The sequence below is a fragment of the Neovison vison genome, chromosome 5 (assembly GCF_020171115.1).
Source record: "Neovison vison isolate M4711 chromosome 5, ASM_NN_V1, whole genome shotgun sequence".
In the NCBI taxonomy this organism is placed as follows: Eukaryota; Metazoa; Chordata; class Mammalia; order Carnivora; family Mustelidae; genus Neogale; species Neogale vison.
In genome coordinates this window covers 20,065,862-20,081,473 of record NC_058095.1, presented here as the reverse complement: position 1 = coordinate 20,081,473, position 15,612 = coordinate 20,065,862, and the positions used below count along the sequence as shown (strand labels likewise).

The 15,612-nt window shown below is 43.2% G+C and overlaps 1 protein-coding gene across 4 annotated transcripts in view; it reads right to left on the bottom strand.

Annotated features, from left to right (window-relative positions):
* The window catches only part of STAT3 (signal transducer and activator of transcription 3), a 72,986-nt gene extending 57,593 nt beyond the window's left edge, over positions 1-15,393 (bottom strand). For 3 of the 4 annotated variants that reach the window (XM_044247904.1, XM_044247903.1, XM_044247905.1), the window contains exon 1: positions 15,192-15,393. The gene's annotated coding sequence lies outside the window, so the exon portion shown is untranslated. The remainder of the gene's footprint in view (positions 1-15,191) is intronic. The other variant, XM_044247902.1, reaches the window with a different exon arrangement.
* Positions 15,394-15,612: the final 219 nt, after the last annotated feature.

Below are 15,612 nucleotides of genomic sequence, written 5' to 3'. Positions count from 1 at the left end.
GCCTATCAGGCAACAAAAAGACATGCAGTGATTTGGATAAATGTTGCTAAGTGAAAGAGGACAATCTGGAACAGCCACATACTGTATAATTCCAACTATACGGTGTTTGGGGAAAGACAAAACTATGGAGAGAGTAAAGATGAGCTGGTTACGGTGGTTTGGGGGAGGGATGAATAGGTGGAACACTGGGGATTTTTGGGGCAGGGATACTATTTTATGAGATACTATAATGGTGGACACATCTTTCAAAATCCATAGAATGTACAACAAAGTGAACTCTAATGTTAACTGTGGGCTTTAGTTAATAATAATGTATCAATACTGGCTCATGGGGCACCTGGCTGGTGTGACTCTTGATCTCTGGGTCCTGAGTTTGAAAACTCTGCATTTGGTGTAGAGATTTAAAAATACATACTGGCTCTTCAACACTAACAAATGTACCACACTAACACAAGATGTTAATGATTGGAGAAAATGGGTGAGGGGAGAGGAGAGGGTGTATGGGAACTCTATACTGCTCAATTTTCCCATGAACCTAAAATGGCTCTAAAATATATATAGTCTATAGGGGCACCTGAGGGGCTCAGTCAGTTAACATCCCAGACTTTTGATTTCAGCTCAGGTCATGATCTCAGGGTCATGAGATTGAGCTCCGTGTTGGGCTCTGTGGCAGGCATGGAGTCTGCTTAAGATTCTCTCTCTCTCTCTGCCCCTCCGGTCCACCCCTGTGAGTGATCTCTCTCTCTTTAAAAAAAAAAAAAATTTATATATATATATATATGTGTGTGTGTGTGTGTGTGTGTGTGTGTATATACATACAAACACATATACACACACATATATGTGTGTGCATGTGTATCTATAAAATCTATTAATTTTTAAAATACATGATTTGAGCTTTATGAAAAGGATTTTTAAAGATAAATCTTACCTACAAGGCTTAAATTTTATTCCAGATAAAAGGGCGCCTGGGTGGCTCAGTGGGTTGGGTCACTGCCTTCGGCTCGGGTCATGATCTCGGGGTCCTGGGATCGAGTCCCGCGTCCGGCTCTCTGCTTAGCGGGGAGCCTGCTTCCCCCTCTCTCTGCCTGCCTCTCTGCCTACTTGTGATCTTTCTCTCTGTCAAATAAATAAATAAAATCTTTAAAAAAAAAAAAGATGAGCTATCTCCCCAATTAAAACAAACTCTTCTCTTAAGCCTTCTTAAAATGAATAATATACTTAGAAAAGTAAGTCATATCATATACATCATGGTTTTCATGATGTAAATACCCAGAAAATAACTAATCTTATCCATTAGCATCTTCATAAGAGCTTATGAAAAGGCTCAATTACTCATGAAATTATAACCCAACAATGTGAGGTGGTGGACATGATTCAGAGAAAAAATACTTAGAATCACAGCCATACAGAACCTGGCCTGAAGCACGAATTCACACTGGACGTCCCAGTCAATCACTCAGCCAAAAAGAACCCTGAGGCGGCCAAGATACAGTAACAATTCTATCAAATAGGTTGTTGTTCCCATTTTACAGATAAGGACTGAAATGTTAAGCAATCACAAAGATAATGGTACAGCCAGAACACAAATTTAGAATCTTCAAATTCCCAGGCTAGTGGAGGCAAATGATCTGTCTTATCTCTGGTGTGCGCTCTCTGACAAGTATATTCCTCTTCAAATTGGTTATATAAGCAATCATAAGAAGAAAGGAAAATCGTAATTTTACCTACGGGGGCACCTGGGTGGCTCAGCCGTTTAGCATCTGACTCTAGCTGGGTCATGATCCTAAGGTCCTGGGATGGAGCCCTGTATCTGGCTCCCTGCTTCTTGGCAAACCTGCTTCTCTCTCCCCCTCTGCTTCTGTTCCCTCTCTCACTGTCTGTCAAATAAAATCTTTTTAAAAGAATGCACACCTAGGGGTGGCTGTGTGTCTCAATGGGTTGAGCCTCTGCCTTCAGCTCAGGTCATGATCTCAGGGTCCTGGGATAGAGCCCCACGTCAGGCTCTCTGCTCAGCACGGAACCTGTTTCCTCCTCCCCCTCTACCTGCTTCTCTGCCTACTTGTGATCTCTCTGTCTCTGTCAAATAAATAAATAAAACCTTTTTAAAAATGCACCTTAAAAAGAATTTTACATTCATTTATTACATGTAATAAATGAAAGTTAACTTTATTATGAAGACATGTCTGAAGGGTGCCTGGGTTGCTCAGTGGGTTAAACATCCAACTCTTTGATTTCAGCTCAGGTCATAAACTCCGGGTCATGAGACCGAACCCCATGCAGGGCTCTAGAGTCTGCTTGTCCCTCTCCCTTCCCTCTGCCCCTCTCCTCTCTCATACTCACTAAAATAATTAAGTAAATAAAATCTTTAAGAAATAGTATTAAAGGAGAGCCTGGGTGGCTCAGTGGGTTAAAGCCTCTGCCTTCAGCTCAGGTCATGGTCCTAGGACCCCTGGGATTGAGCCCCGCATGGGGCTCTCTGCTCAGCAGGGAGCCTGCTTCCTTCTCTTTCTTCCTGCCTCTCTGCCTACTTGTAGTCTCTGTCAAATAAATAAATTAAATCTTTAATTAAAAAAAAGAAATATTATTTTAAAAAAAGATATCTGAAATAGATATACCTGAAACTTTTTATAAAGACATGTATGAAATTAATCAAAGCAGTCAGAAACTGTCTTAATTCGTTTATGTATGGTCTATCAATATAGTAAGACTGAACATTAATCTGGTAAAGTCATGACTTTTTTTGATAGTCATAATCCACCCCTAATTAATATTATAGTTCATAAATACTAAGAGGAGTAAACAGACGAAAAAGAAATACCCAGGGGCCCCGAGATCAAGAGCGATGTACCCCTCTAACTGAGCCAACTAAGTACCTGAGCATGTGACTCTTGATCTTGGGGTTATGAGTTCAAGCCCCACATTGGATATAGAGATTACTTAGGATTTTTTAATAAATAAATAAAAAGAAAGGAAGGGAGGGAGGGAGGGAGGATCTCCAAAGCTTTTTTCCTTAGTAAACTACATGCCTACCATTTACCTTTATCTCCAAAACAACAATGATTTCTAAACCCTGTGGACATGACTCTGCTAATTGGAAGAAAGATTTTAAGACTTAACAGTTCTTCAGAGCAAAATGTCTCAAGCCAAGGACCACCCACATCAGAATACATGACTGCTTGTTAAAACAACCCTAGATCTGTTAAATCAGACTCTCTGGATCAAAACAGTAGAATCTTCTTTTTTTTTTTTAAACAAGTGTCCTGGAGGTTCTTGTACTAAAATCTTTAGACCAACATTTCTCAAACTTTTTGCTCTCAGGACCCCTTTATATCCTTAAAAATAAGAACCTCAAAGAACATTTGTTTATGAAGGTTCTATCTACCAATTATTTACTGTATTAGAAATTAAAACAGAAATTTAAAAATATTAATTCATTGGGGTGCCTAGGTGGCTCAGTGGGTTGAAGCCTCTGCCTTCAGCTCAGATCATGATCCCAGGGTCCTGGGATCAAGCCCCACATCGGGCTCTTTGCTCTGTGGGGAGCCTGTTTCCCCCTCTCTCTCTGCTTGCCTCTCTGCCTACTTGTGATCTGTCAAATAAATAAATACATTTTTTAAAAAATATTAATTTGCTTAAAAATAATAAACCTATTATATGTTAACATGAATAACATTTCTATTGAAAATAACTTTAATTTCTAAAACAAATTAGTGGAAAGAGTGACAGTGTAAAAGTTTTAGAAATTTCTCTAATGTCTGGCTTAATAGAAGACGGCTGGAGTCTCGTATCTGCTTTTGCATTCAATTTGTTGCAGTATGTTGCTTTGATGAAGAAAACTTGATGTCACACTGGCTGGAAAAGGGAGGAGACTATCTTAATAGCCTTTACAGATAATTCTGGATATTCCATAACACCACACCAAAATTCACAAGTGGTCATTTCTTTTTTTTTTTTTTTTTAAGATTTTATTTATTTGACAGACAGATATCACAAGTAGGCAGAGAGGCAGGCAGAGAGAGAGGAAGGGAAGCAGGCTGAGCGCCGAGCAGAGAGCCCAACGCGGGGCTCGATGCAGGGCTCAATCCCAGGATCCTGAGATCATGACCTGGGCCGAAGGCAGAGGCTTTTAACCCACTGGGCCCCCCAGGCGCCCCAACAAGTGGTCAGATGAGATGCAATGTGGATTGCATGCCACTGGATCTCAATTAACTTTTCATACTCAGCTGCAATGAGATCCACTAGTCTATCCGGCATTTTGAACAGAATGTTTTCCCAAGCATGATCTATTCATGTTGTGCATTAATCATCTGGAAAACACTATCTCAGAGACACGTAGACCTTCCACATGTCAACACATTTCATTATGAACTATCAAAAAATCACATCTGTTTTACCATAAAAAAAATTCCACTCGTTAATATGGGAAAGCTGTCAAACTCACAATTTTTCTCCCAAGTTTTCTCAAATTCTAATTTTTACTCAAAAGTTTCAATTTTATCATTGGCAACAAATACTGCCGGCCAGTTGTTTCCTGGAAGAGACAGCTTCTCTTCTTTCATTTTTGAGAAAATGTCTACCAACATCCCAGCTGGTCCGTCATTCTTTCACAGTAAAAACAATGTTTCAAGAAAAAAAGGAGCTAGTTTGAGATTATAACTGAAAATGTTCCCACAAGAGATCTCCCCTGAGACAACCATCATACTTCCATGATACAGCAGGGAAGAGCTCTTGTGGAACATTTCAGTTATCATCTCAAACTAGCTGCTTTTTTCTTGAAAACACTGTTTTCTGTCTTTAGATTCTGCAGTCTATGGCTATCATTAGGAGATTAAATAAATTATTAAAATTTTTTAAAAACACTTAAAAGAAAGGGGCGCCTGGCTAGCTTTGCCAGTAGAGCACATGACTCTTGATCTTGGGGTCATGAGTTTGAGCCCCACCTTTGGGGGGTAGATTATACTTAAAAAAGAAAAAAATCTAAATATATTATGGCATCCATAGCCTAGAATACTGGGCAGATCTTAAAAAACACCAGACAGGGGTGCCTGGCTGGCTCAGTTGGGAGAATATGTGACTCTTGATCTCACAGTTATGAGTTTGAGACCCAGGTTGGCTGTAGAGATCACTTAAAAATACAATCTTAAAAACAAACACACACAAAAACATGAAACAAACATATCCACAAGGAGGGTTTACTAAGATAAACAAAGTGACAAAAAATAAGATACAGTTATGTGTATAATGTACTATATTCTTTGGCAAGGGAAAAAGAGAATATTATGTTTGCCTGCATACAAATGAAATCACCCTGAGAAGAATAAAAACTAGGCGACTAGCTGTCCCTGAGAAAGAGAATTTGGAAGAAAATTTGAGAATCTGGAAGAAAACCTTCCACTTACTATTAACTTTTTGTACTGATTAAACTTTTTCTTTTTTTTTTGTTTTCCTAAAATATTACTTTTACGATAAAGAAAGCCAGAGTCTAGAACCGAAAAACAAAACTGATATTCTTGCAGCCAATCTGTGGTTAGACTAGCTAGCATTTATCTTTCCTGGGGGAAAGGGGAAGTAGTTGAATCCACAGACTGTAGGGTGTGTGGGTTTTCTCTACCTGCCACCTCCAACCTCCTTCTCCCTTACTCGGAAGATATTCTTACTGGGTATGTAAGAATGGTACTTTCACTGTAAAGCTTAGGGTAAACTAAGGCAGAAGTCTATAGAATCACACAGGGCACTTCTGACCCAGGACACCTTAGATATTTCTGTAGAAAGATTTTAATTAATAAGCTTTATTTTAAGGGGTGCCTGGGTGGTTCAGTCATTAAACATCTATCTGCCTTTCGCTCAGGTCATGATCTGGGGATCCTGGGATCAAGTCCCACATTTTGCTCCCTGCTTGGTGGGGAGCCTGCCTCTCTCTGTCTCCCACTCCCTCTGCTTGCGTTCCTGCTCTTGCTCTGTCAAATAAATAAATAAAATCTTTTTTAAAAAATAAGCTTTGGGGCGCCTGGGTGGCTCAGTGGGTTAAGCTGCTGCCTTCGGCTCAGGTCATGATCTCAGAGACCTGGAATCGAGCCCCGCATCGCTTCCTCCTCTCTCTCTGCCGGCCTCTGCCTGCTTGTGACCTCCGTCTGTCAAATAAATAAATAAAAATCTTTAAAAAAAAAATAAGCTTTACTTTTTAAAGCAGTTTTTAGGTTCAAAGCAAAATTGAGTGAAATTGAGCAGAAAGTACAGAGTTCCCATAAACCACCCCCCCAAACCCAACAGGCACAACCTCGCCCATTATCAATGTCTGGCACCACAGTGGTACATCAAGAAACAGGAATTTCAGATGGCTCCATGAACCCAATATTCTCCGACCGTTATTAGGACCTTAAGGGGCCCCACGTGCTTCTCTGCAGTTACAATTTGCGTAAATGCAAAGGGACAACAACACACAGTATTTTTTTTTTAAAGATTTTATTTATTGGGGCGCCTGGGTGGCTCAGTGGGTTAAGCCGCTGCCTTCGGCTCGGGTCATGATCTCAGGATCCTGGGATCGAGTCCCGCATCGGGCTCTCTGCTCAGCGGGGAGCCTGCTTCCTCCTCTCTCTCTCTGCCTGCCTCTCTGCCTACTTGTAATCTCTCTCTGTCAAATAAATAAATAAAATCTTTAAAAAAAAAAAGATTTTATTTATTTATTTGACAGACAGAGATCACAAGTAGGCAGAGAGGCAGGCAGAGAGAGAGAGAGGAGAAAGCAGGCTCCTCACTGAGCAGAGAGCCTGATACGGGACACATAGTATTAAGAACAAATATTGAGGGGCGCCTGGGTGGCCCAGTGGGTTAAGCCTCTGCCTTCGGCTCAGGTCATGATCCCAGAATCCTGGGACTGAGCCTGGATTGGCTCTCTGCTCAGCAGGGAGCCTGCTTCCCCCCACACACACCCTGCCGCCTGCCTCTCTGCCTACTTGTGATCTCTCTCTCGGTCAAATAAATAAAATTTTTAAAAAGAAAAAAAAGAACAAATAATGATATTTGTGGGGCACCTGGTTGCTCAGTCGGTTGAGTCCCTGACTCCCGACTTTGGCTTGGGTCATGATCTTGCAGTTATGGGGTCAAGTCCTGCATGGGGCTCCATGCGGGCGAGGGGTCTGTCTGGGATTCTCTCTCTCCTTCTCCCTCTGCTATTCTCTCTCTCCCCTTCTCTTAAAAAAACAAAAACAAAAACAACCCAAGAGTTCCTAAACAGAATGCAGTATCTGTTCGGAAAAAAAGGGGGGGGGTGCTAGGTTCCCTCTCTCTCCGTTGAGAGTTAAGTGTCTGACTCTTGGTTTTGGCTCAGGTCATGATCTCAGGTCTTGAGATGGAACCTCACCTAGGGCTCCGGAGTCTGCTTGTCCCTCTCCCTCTGCTCCTTCTCCTCACTCTCTCTCAAATAAATAATTTTTTAAAAAAGATTTTATTTGGGGTGCCTGGATGGCTCAGTCTTAAGCATCTGCCTTTGGTTCAGGTCATGATCCCAGCGTCCTGGGATCGAGTCCCACATCGGGCTCCCTGCTCCAAGGGAAGCCTGCTTCTCCCTCCCCAACTCCCCCTGCTTGTACTCCCCCCTCACTGTCTCTCTCTCTGTCAAATAAATAAATAAATTTTTTCAAAAAAATTTTAAAAGATTTTATTTATTTATTTGACAGAGAGAGAGAAATCACAAGCAGGCAGAGCAGCAGGCAGAGAAAGGGGGGAAGCAGGTTCCCTGCTCAGCAGAGAGCCGGATGAGGGGCTCCATCTCAGGACCCTGAGATCATGACCTGAGCTGAAGGCAGAGGCTTAAACCAATGGGCCACCCAGATGCCCCTAAATAAATAAATAATTTTTTAAAAAAGATTTTATTTATTTATTTGACAGAGAGAAATCACAAGTAGGTGGAGAGGCAGGCAGAGAGAGAGAGAGAGAGGGAAGCAGGCCCCCCGCTGAGCAGAGAGCCCGATGCGGGACTCGATCCCAGGACCCTGAGATCACGACCCGAGCCAAAGGCAGCGGCTTAACCCACTGAGCCACCCAGGTGCCCCAATAAATAAATAATTTTTAAAAAGAATATTGATACTTGGCTCCAGAACACTTTAATTATTCCACCTCCCCCTATGCATAAAGTCACCATCCTAATTATGTTTGATTTTAGTTAATGTTTCAATAAATTGGCTTTCCCTAAACATACTGATAAAAAGAAGCCCAAATACCAAACTGATTTATCAGACAAAATGAGTCTAAGATTAAATATTTACCGTATCTAAGCCACAAGCAGGAAAAAATAAATTCAAAGGCTGACTATTTTAACACTAACTCAATGCCACATTGCCCTCTGTTTGGTTTATAAGAGAGATAAATTATACAGCTAACATCTGGGTTTGGGGGTTTCTGAGATTTCTGGTGGGGAGAGAAGGGGAGAACAAAGGAAAGTCTTACATTTTTCATTCTGTCATAAAAACAGCATAGGCTAAATAGCAAAACAAAAGTACATTAGAAGAGATTCGAAAAACATGCATTTTAGGAAGCTTTCACCTAAGCAGATGCTCAAATTCAGACTCAAATCCTCCACTTCTCATAACTAGAATGAGTGGTCAGGATACCGAAAACTAATAAAATCAATCAACAAAGCGGGAAAGCAGGTGGTTAACACCAGGCGGGGCAGGGTTTTCCTAAACTGAGCTCACCTTCGCTAATCTAAATCAGTTTTCAGAAATGGCTTTTACAAAAACTACCCAAACATCCCCCTAATAATCTGTACTCCTCCTCCACAACAGGGAAGCCATTTATCTACCAGAAGGTTTACTTTCTCTTTCAAGCTCCGCAGGCTTCCTCCTGCCCCACATACTTGCTAGAAGCAATGGGGCGGCCCTTCTTTCCTGGCTTCTTGGATCCCGAACTGGAGAGCTAGTGTGAGAAAACCTGTTTCACGGAGAAGCTGAGTAGTTCTTCTTAACCGCAAGACTATTTTGAATACAGATGCACTTTGCAAAGGAAAGTTACAGGACAAGAAAACAATGCTCTATTCCTCGGGTGAAAACATATGCACTTACACACACACACACACACACACACACAAGAAAGGACAAATCACCTCCTAGCCACAGACAGGTCATTCATTCCCCTTGGGAGGCACCACACCATCCCCCCCAAAACAGTATGCTGCCCCACCTTCAGAGCCCAACGCCTCTCCCCCTCAAACCTTCAACATCCTGTGTACTTCTGGCGTTAGGAACTCCAAGTGGCTGTTCAAATTCCTATGGGGTAATACATTTTTAATGTGTCAACTACTACTTAAAATAAATGGCCCATAATCAGAGCCTTTGGAAGATGTAGAGAGACCTGTCACAAGAGCATTCGTGTAAACAGGAATTTACGGGTTGCCTATTCCTTTATTCCTTTTACGTGACAGCCTCCCTCTCCTCCACCACAATGTAAATCCCCCTGGTCCCTATTCATTTAGTTTTTTCCTATTAGGTTAGAATCTCCCAATTACTCCTTCTTTCCTTTGGGTCATTAATGGCCCCCATGAATCATAACTTGCCTGACTTTGTAGGTGGATAGATACTGTAGTTTTTAATGATATTAATTATTAGCATTCAAATTTTAGCTATCTGCCAGGCACTAGACAAAGTACTTCATATGCATTATTTTGTGGGGTCCTTGGCTAGCTCAGCCCATAAGGCATGAGACCCTTGATCTAGGGGTGCTAAGTAGAAGCCCCACATTGGCCACAGAGCCTACTATAAACAAACAAACAGGGGCACCTGTGCAGCTCAGTTAGTTGGGTGGCTGCCTTCGGCTCAGGTCATGATCCCGGGTCCTGGGATAGAGCCCCACATCAGGCAACTTGCTCAGAGTGGAGCCTGCTTCTCTCTCCCTCTGGCTGCTGTTCCTCCATCCCACCCCGGCTTGTGCTCGATAATCAAGCAAATAAATTCTTTAAGACAAACATACACAAATACATATATACACACATTATCTTGCTTAATCCTCACAACTTCCCAGCAACAAAGCCTCGTATCTGTATTTTATGGCTAGAGAAACTGAAGCCAGGAAGTTAAAGCACTGACCTTGCAAGGTCTAGGAGGTGCTGGATTCGGGAATAAAGCCCAAGGAGTCTGACCTCACAGTCCCTTCTTTTACTTCCCATAGCAGCTTTGGCTCATGAGACCCTCAAACACATGGCCCAAGCATTTCGACAGTACAATGTTACCTTAGGAATGCTCAAAATAAGTTCCTTGTCCAATGGAGTTATAAAGCAAGCCAAAGGTCAGGCAAAAGTTCAGTGATTAAAAGAGTCATTTATTCTTATGGGTGGGGTAGCAGAAAGAAAACCCAGATAATCCAAACCTTATCATATTTTGGGGGGTAGATTTGCCTTCCTTACTGTTTTTTTTTACTAGGCTATTAGAAAGAAATCTGCAATAATTATGTCCAAGTTGGGGCACCTGGGTGGCTCAGTGGGTTAAGCCTCTGCCTTCAGCTCGGGTCATGATCCCAGGGTTCTAGGATGGAGCCCAGCATGGGGCTCTCTCTGCTCAGCGGGGAGCCTGCTCACCACTCCCCTCCCCGCCCCCCACCTGCCTCTCTGCCTACTTGTGATCTCTGTCAAATAAATAAATAAAGATCTTAAAAAAAAAAATCCAAGTTAAACTGGTAAGCAGAAAAGGGTACAAAAAATCTGGAGATACACACACCATTAACCATTAATACAAGTATTAACAGGATATATATATATATCCACACATACATATATATATATAAAATACACAGAGCTTCTAGTTCTACAAATTTAAATATTTTGTAACAGCATGTATTTCTTTTGTAAGCAGGACCAAACAACTTAGTTTTGATAACATGTGAACCCAATAAGGAACAGAAAAGAAGGGGGAAGAGCCACAGCTCAGCAGCTTCCTTTCCCCTCAGTTCAGTCCTCCTAAATTAAGAACCTACACTTGCAGCTCCCTGGACACACACTGCTGTTTTAAGCCTCTGCACATTCATGTTCCCTGGCCTTGAATGCAACGTTCACCACTCAACTTTATCAGGAGAACTCCTATTCAAACCTACAAAACATAGGTGTTCCAACCTGATCAAGACCCTTTTCATAGGTGTTCTGATCTGATAAAGACCCTTAGTCATAAAGCCTTTTTCTCACCCCTAAAGAGAATGAATCTCTTTTCTGGGACATTTAATAAGAACTTACATTTATGGAGCTCTTACTGTGCCAGGCATTATGCTAAGCATTTTACCTGTATTTTCTCAATGCATCTTCAACAGTTCTAGGAGATAGGCCCTGTTACCCTCTACCTTTACAGATAAGAAACTGAGACTCAGGTTCTGAGGAGGAAGTAGCTGATCCAGGATCTGATCCCAGACTGGTCTGACTCCAGAGCATCAGATGTGAACCTCTTATCCTGTCACCTCCCCTGCCCTGTTTCCATACTAAAGCAACACACACCCTCATCTGCATCACGCCTCTAGATCCGTGAAAATAGGAAGCATATTTCATTACCCTTAGATACCACCAAGCACAGTAATTGGCTCTTAGTATAAAATGTCTGCCAATAATTAATTAATTAAAACAAAATGAAATGAAATAAAATGTTTGCCGGCCTGATCCTAAGAGTTCTGACAATCCTCACATAATGAGAACTGAGCAGAATAGAAATTCATTCTTCCACATGCTGCTCCTTTTAAGAACTAGAGACATTTCAAACAACTGACCACCAAAGTACCATCTGGCCATCTGGACTAAAGTACACCACAGTAAGCGGAGGTTCTGAGGGACAAACATGTAACTGGGATATTAATCCTTTTCACCATGACTGACAAAGTCTGAAAAGGCCAGGCAAAGTCATCCTGCTGTATCTCACCAAGGTTGCTCTAGGAACCAGGACTTCAAGATCTGGGGACACCCTTCAAGTGCTCTTTTGGTGGTTTTTATGAATGACCCAAAAGTTACAGCAGAATTGTTTAAATATGGAAGACATAAAATGTAAGTGGCCATTTACAGCCAACCAAAAATCCTAAAAGACACTTCTGCACTTAAACACACGATCTGTTAAGTCAGAACACCTCTCTGGGAGCTGGCCCAATTTATACGCTCAGCCCCAAGGACAATTCCCCTAGGGAAGATGCCATGAGCACTGATCTACTTTGTACAAATTAACCAATGCTAGGCACGTGCCCAACACACAGGAGGCACTCACTCCACAATTAAACACCAATACTTGGCCTCCTACATCTTTGAAAGGACAAAACCTGAAATTCCATGGTCTGGCCTCAAGACCTCTTATGAGTAGACACTCCTCCCCTCCTTACCTTCCTAATCTACCAGGATTTTATTCCTACTGTACCACCATACCTCCTTACCCCCAATTCTTTACACCTATCAAATTCCAGCTATTATTTGGGACCCAGATCAAATCTCTCCTTTGGCAAGACGACTTCGCAGACCATTCCAGACCTTATAACCTCTTCTTCCTCTGAAGACCTATAGCACTTAGAGCAGCACTGTCCAAAAGAACTTTCTAGGACAATGAAAATGTTCTATAGCTATGATACTTTTTTTTTAAGATTTTATTTATTTATTTCACAGACAAATCACAAGTAGGCAGAGAGGCAGGCAGAGAGAGAGGGGGAAACAGGCTTCCTGCTGAGCAGAGAGCCCGATGTGGGGTTCTATCCCAGGACCCTGGGATTATGACCTGAGCCAAAGGCAGAGCCTTTAACCCACTGAGCCACCCAGGCGCACCAGCTATGATACTTTTAACATGTACAGCTACCTCGTTGAATGATGGCACCGATTTAAGGTCTCAGCACCTCTTTAAGGACATGTTGTTCTACAGGGATAATGCATTTATCAAGTCCCCTCAGTGGACTACAAGTCCTGTGAACAAAGCTTCTGATTTTTCATGGCAACTTTCACAAAGTCACAAAAGGCAAATATGTGTTGATCTGTACACCACCTCTGGGGAATCCGTAAGGTAAAAAAGATGCTGGACTCAGCATCTGGAATGCTCACTACCTCGGCCCCATCTCACATTGGAAAGTTAAAGAGAACCAGAGCCAGGAAGGAGAAAGCAACTTTCTAGAGACACTAATGATCACTGATCAAGCCACAAGGCACTCTGGATTAAACTGCAATTTTTTCTCTCTCTCCATTAGCAAATAGCTAAATTCTGACAACAAGCTACACTAACTAAAAAGTTTGTCACTTCCCAAGTTAGACACAGCAGATGAAAAATAACCTAAGCATACCCTGTTTCTACTTATTTTTGCACCTGTACTGGCTATCTCCCTTGGAGTCTTAACAGCCTAATGGTGGTATTTCACAGTCCAGAGAGATGTTACAATTTCAGTGACACTTTTCCCAGCAGGGTCTGGACTCACTGTAAATCAAGACCTAATACTTAACAGACAAAATAACACAAAATATACCAAAGGTACGAGTTCCACCACTGTGACATTCTGCTGCCTTGGGCAAGCGCCTTGTTCCTTTGGCCTCAGTTTTCTTATCTATAAAATGGGGATAATGTCATGTGAACTATCTACCCTTTGTAGGGCAAGTCATAGCTGTGGATGTTTCTAAACAGTTATTCTTGCCAAAAGTACTATATACAGAAAGAAAAGATCCATGAATTTGCTAGTGGTTCTCCATGGTGGATATGCTAACGAATATATAGACTTTAAGATCAAACCTCTAATAGATAATTTTTCCCCCCGGTATTCCAGACTTCTTTTCTCCATCCCACTATGCAAATATCTGAGCAAAAATTCTGCTAGTATGCCAGTCTGGCATATGTAACAAGGAAATAAATGTGTAGACTCAAGAACACAGACATATTTAATATAGAACAGAAATTTGGCTGAATCGAGTCGTAACAGTCTAAATCCACATATGAAAGACTGAGATGATTTATAGTTCTGATTTATTCCAACCAATGCTTTATCAGCAAAGCCAGCCAAAAAGTTACAAGCCATACACAGAATATAGCCTGTAGATGCACACGATAAAAACCAGCAGATACACATTATGTACATTTTTACTTTTTAAAAAAAGTGTGTGCCAAATATCAGACACAAAGATGTGCACTAAATATGGAAAAAGCAACTTGGATGACGGTGTGAATTTTGCTAACTTAAGCCCAACCACACCCCCCAATCACAGGTAAAGTTTGCACACATGGCTTTGCCAAGGCCAGCCTGTCTTTGTTTCCCTCTGCGTTTACCCAAGATCTTGGCTCTAAGACAGAAAACTCCCACTCTGGATTGGTTCATTCTGTCCTATGCAATTAAGCAACACCACAATCCAGTAAACGCAAGGGCTCAATTATTTATCTTCTGGCCAAGTTTACCAGGTGTTTATAAAAGAACAATGTCAAGGAAGAAAGAGGTTTATTTCTCTCTAGAACTGGCTTGGTAGAGGTTTTATTTTGCTTTGTTTTGTTTTTTAGAAGGGGAGGAGAGAAGCAAGGCTTAATGTATGGGGGGGAAAAAAAGACGGGAGGTAATTTAAAAAAGAGTACAAGACTGTCAATTTTCCTACAGGAAACTTGATTCTTATGCAATAATCCTAGCCACAACCAACCAGCCTGTGGGGCTGCAGGGGGGAGACACCTATTCCTACCTCTAGAGGGGCACAGCTGGCTCCTAAAGGAGAGAGAACAGGGCAAGGCCGAGGAATTGGCTCAGCCGGGAATTGGCCGCCGGGGAGAGAGGAGAAAGCTCTTTCCAACACCCCCACGCCCCTGCCCGTGATCTCTGCCTGCGTGACAGTTGCTCCTGTTGGCGGAACGTCCCCAGAGCCTCGGGAAGCAGGAAGTCGGGGGGCTGTCCCTCACTCCTACCACCCCCACCCTGGGTGCTTTCGCCCCACTGTCCTCCCCCTTGAGCCCGTTTTCTCTCTTCTTCGGCGTCTGCCCTTTCTCCGAAGAACGAAACTTCCTTTCAGCGCCCCCTGTCCCTTCAGAGGCCCGCTCCTGTCATTCCGGGAGTTGTCCCTTCAGTTCAACCCTGGCGTCTCCACGTATTCGCCACTAGCCCCCGCCCCACTTAAGTTTCCATCCACAACTCCCCCAAACACCGCAGAGGCTCCCGGCCCCTCCCGCGACCCCCCGGGATCCCCAGGCCTGGGGGCCGTCGGGGAAGGCGGCCCCACCCTTCACCCCCTTCACCTGTTTCTCGGGCTCGGGCCCGATAGAGCGGGGCTGCGCTTGCGCCGGGGTGCGGGCGGCGGGTCTCCCTCAGGCCGCAGGGCCTCTCCTGGCAGACGCGGAGAGAGAACGCAGAGCAAGGGTGCTCGTCAAGGATCCGGTTCGGGCTCGCTCGCTCCGCGGCGACGTCGGAACCCCAGACTCCCCCCTCCCCGTCTACGCCGCGGCAGCTCCGGAAACCGCTGAATTACAGCCCCTCCAGCCAATCCCCGCCCAGCCCCAACTTGGCAGGGACACGCCGCTTCTGCATAATTCATGAGACGGCCAGTTTTCCCGGCCGCCCAGAGGCACTGGTGCGTGTACTGTACACCCGAAGCCCCACCCACTAGCCAATGAGGAGAGCCTCTGGGGAAAGGGCGGGGACAACAGTGGGCTGGGAACG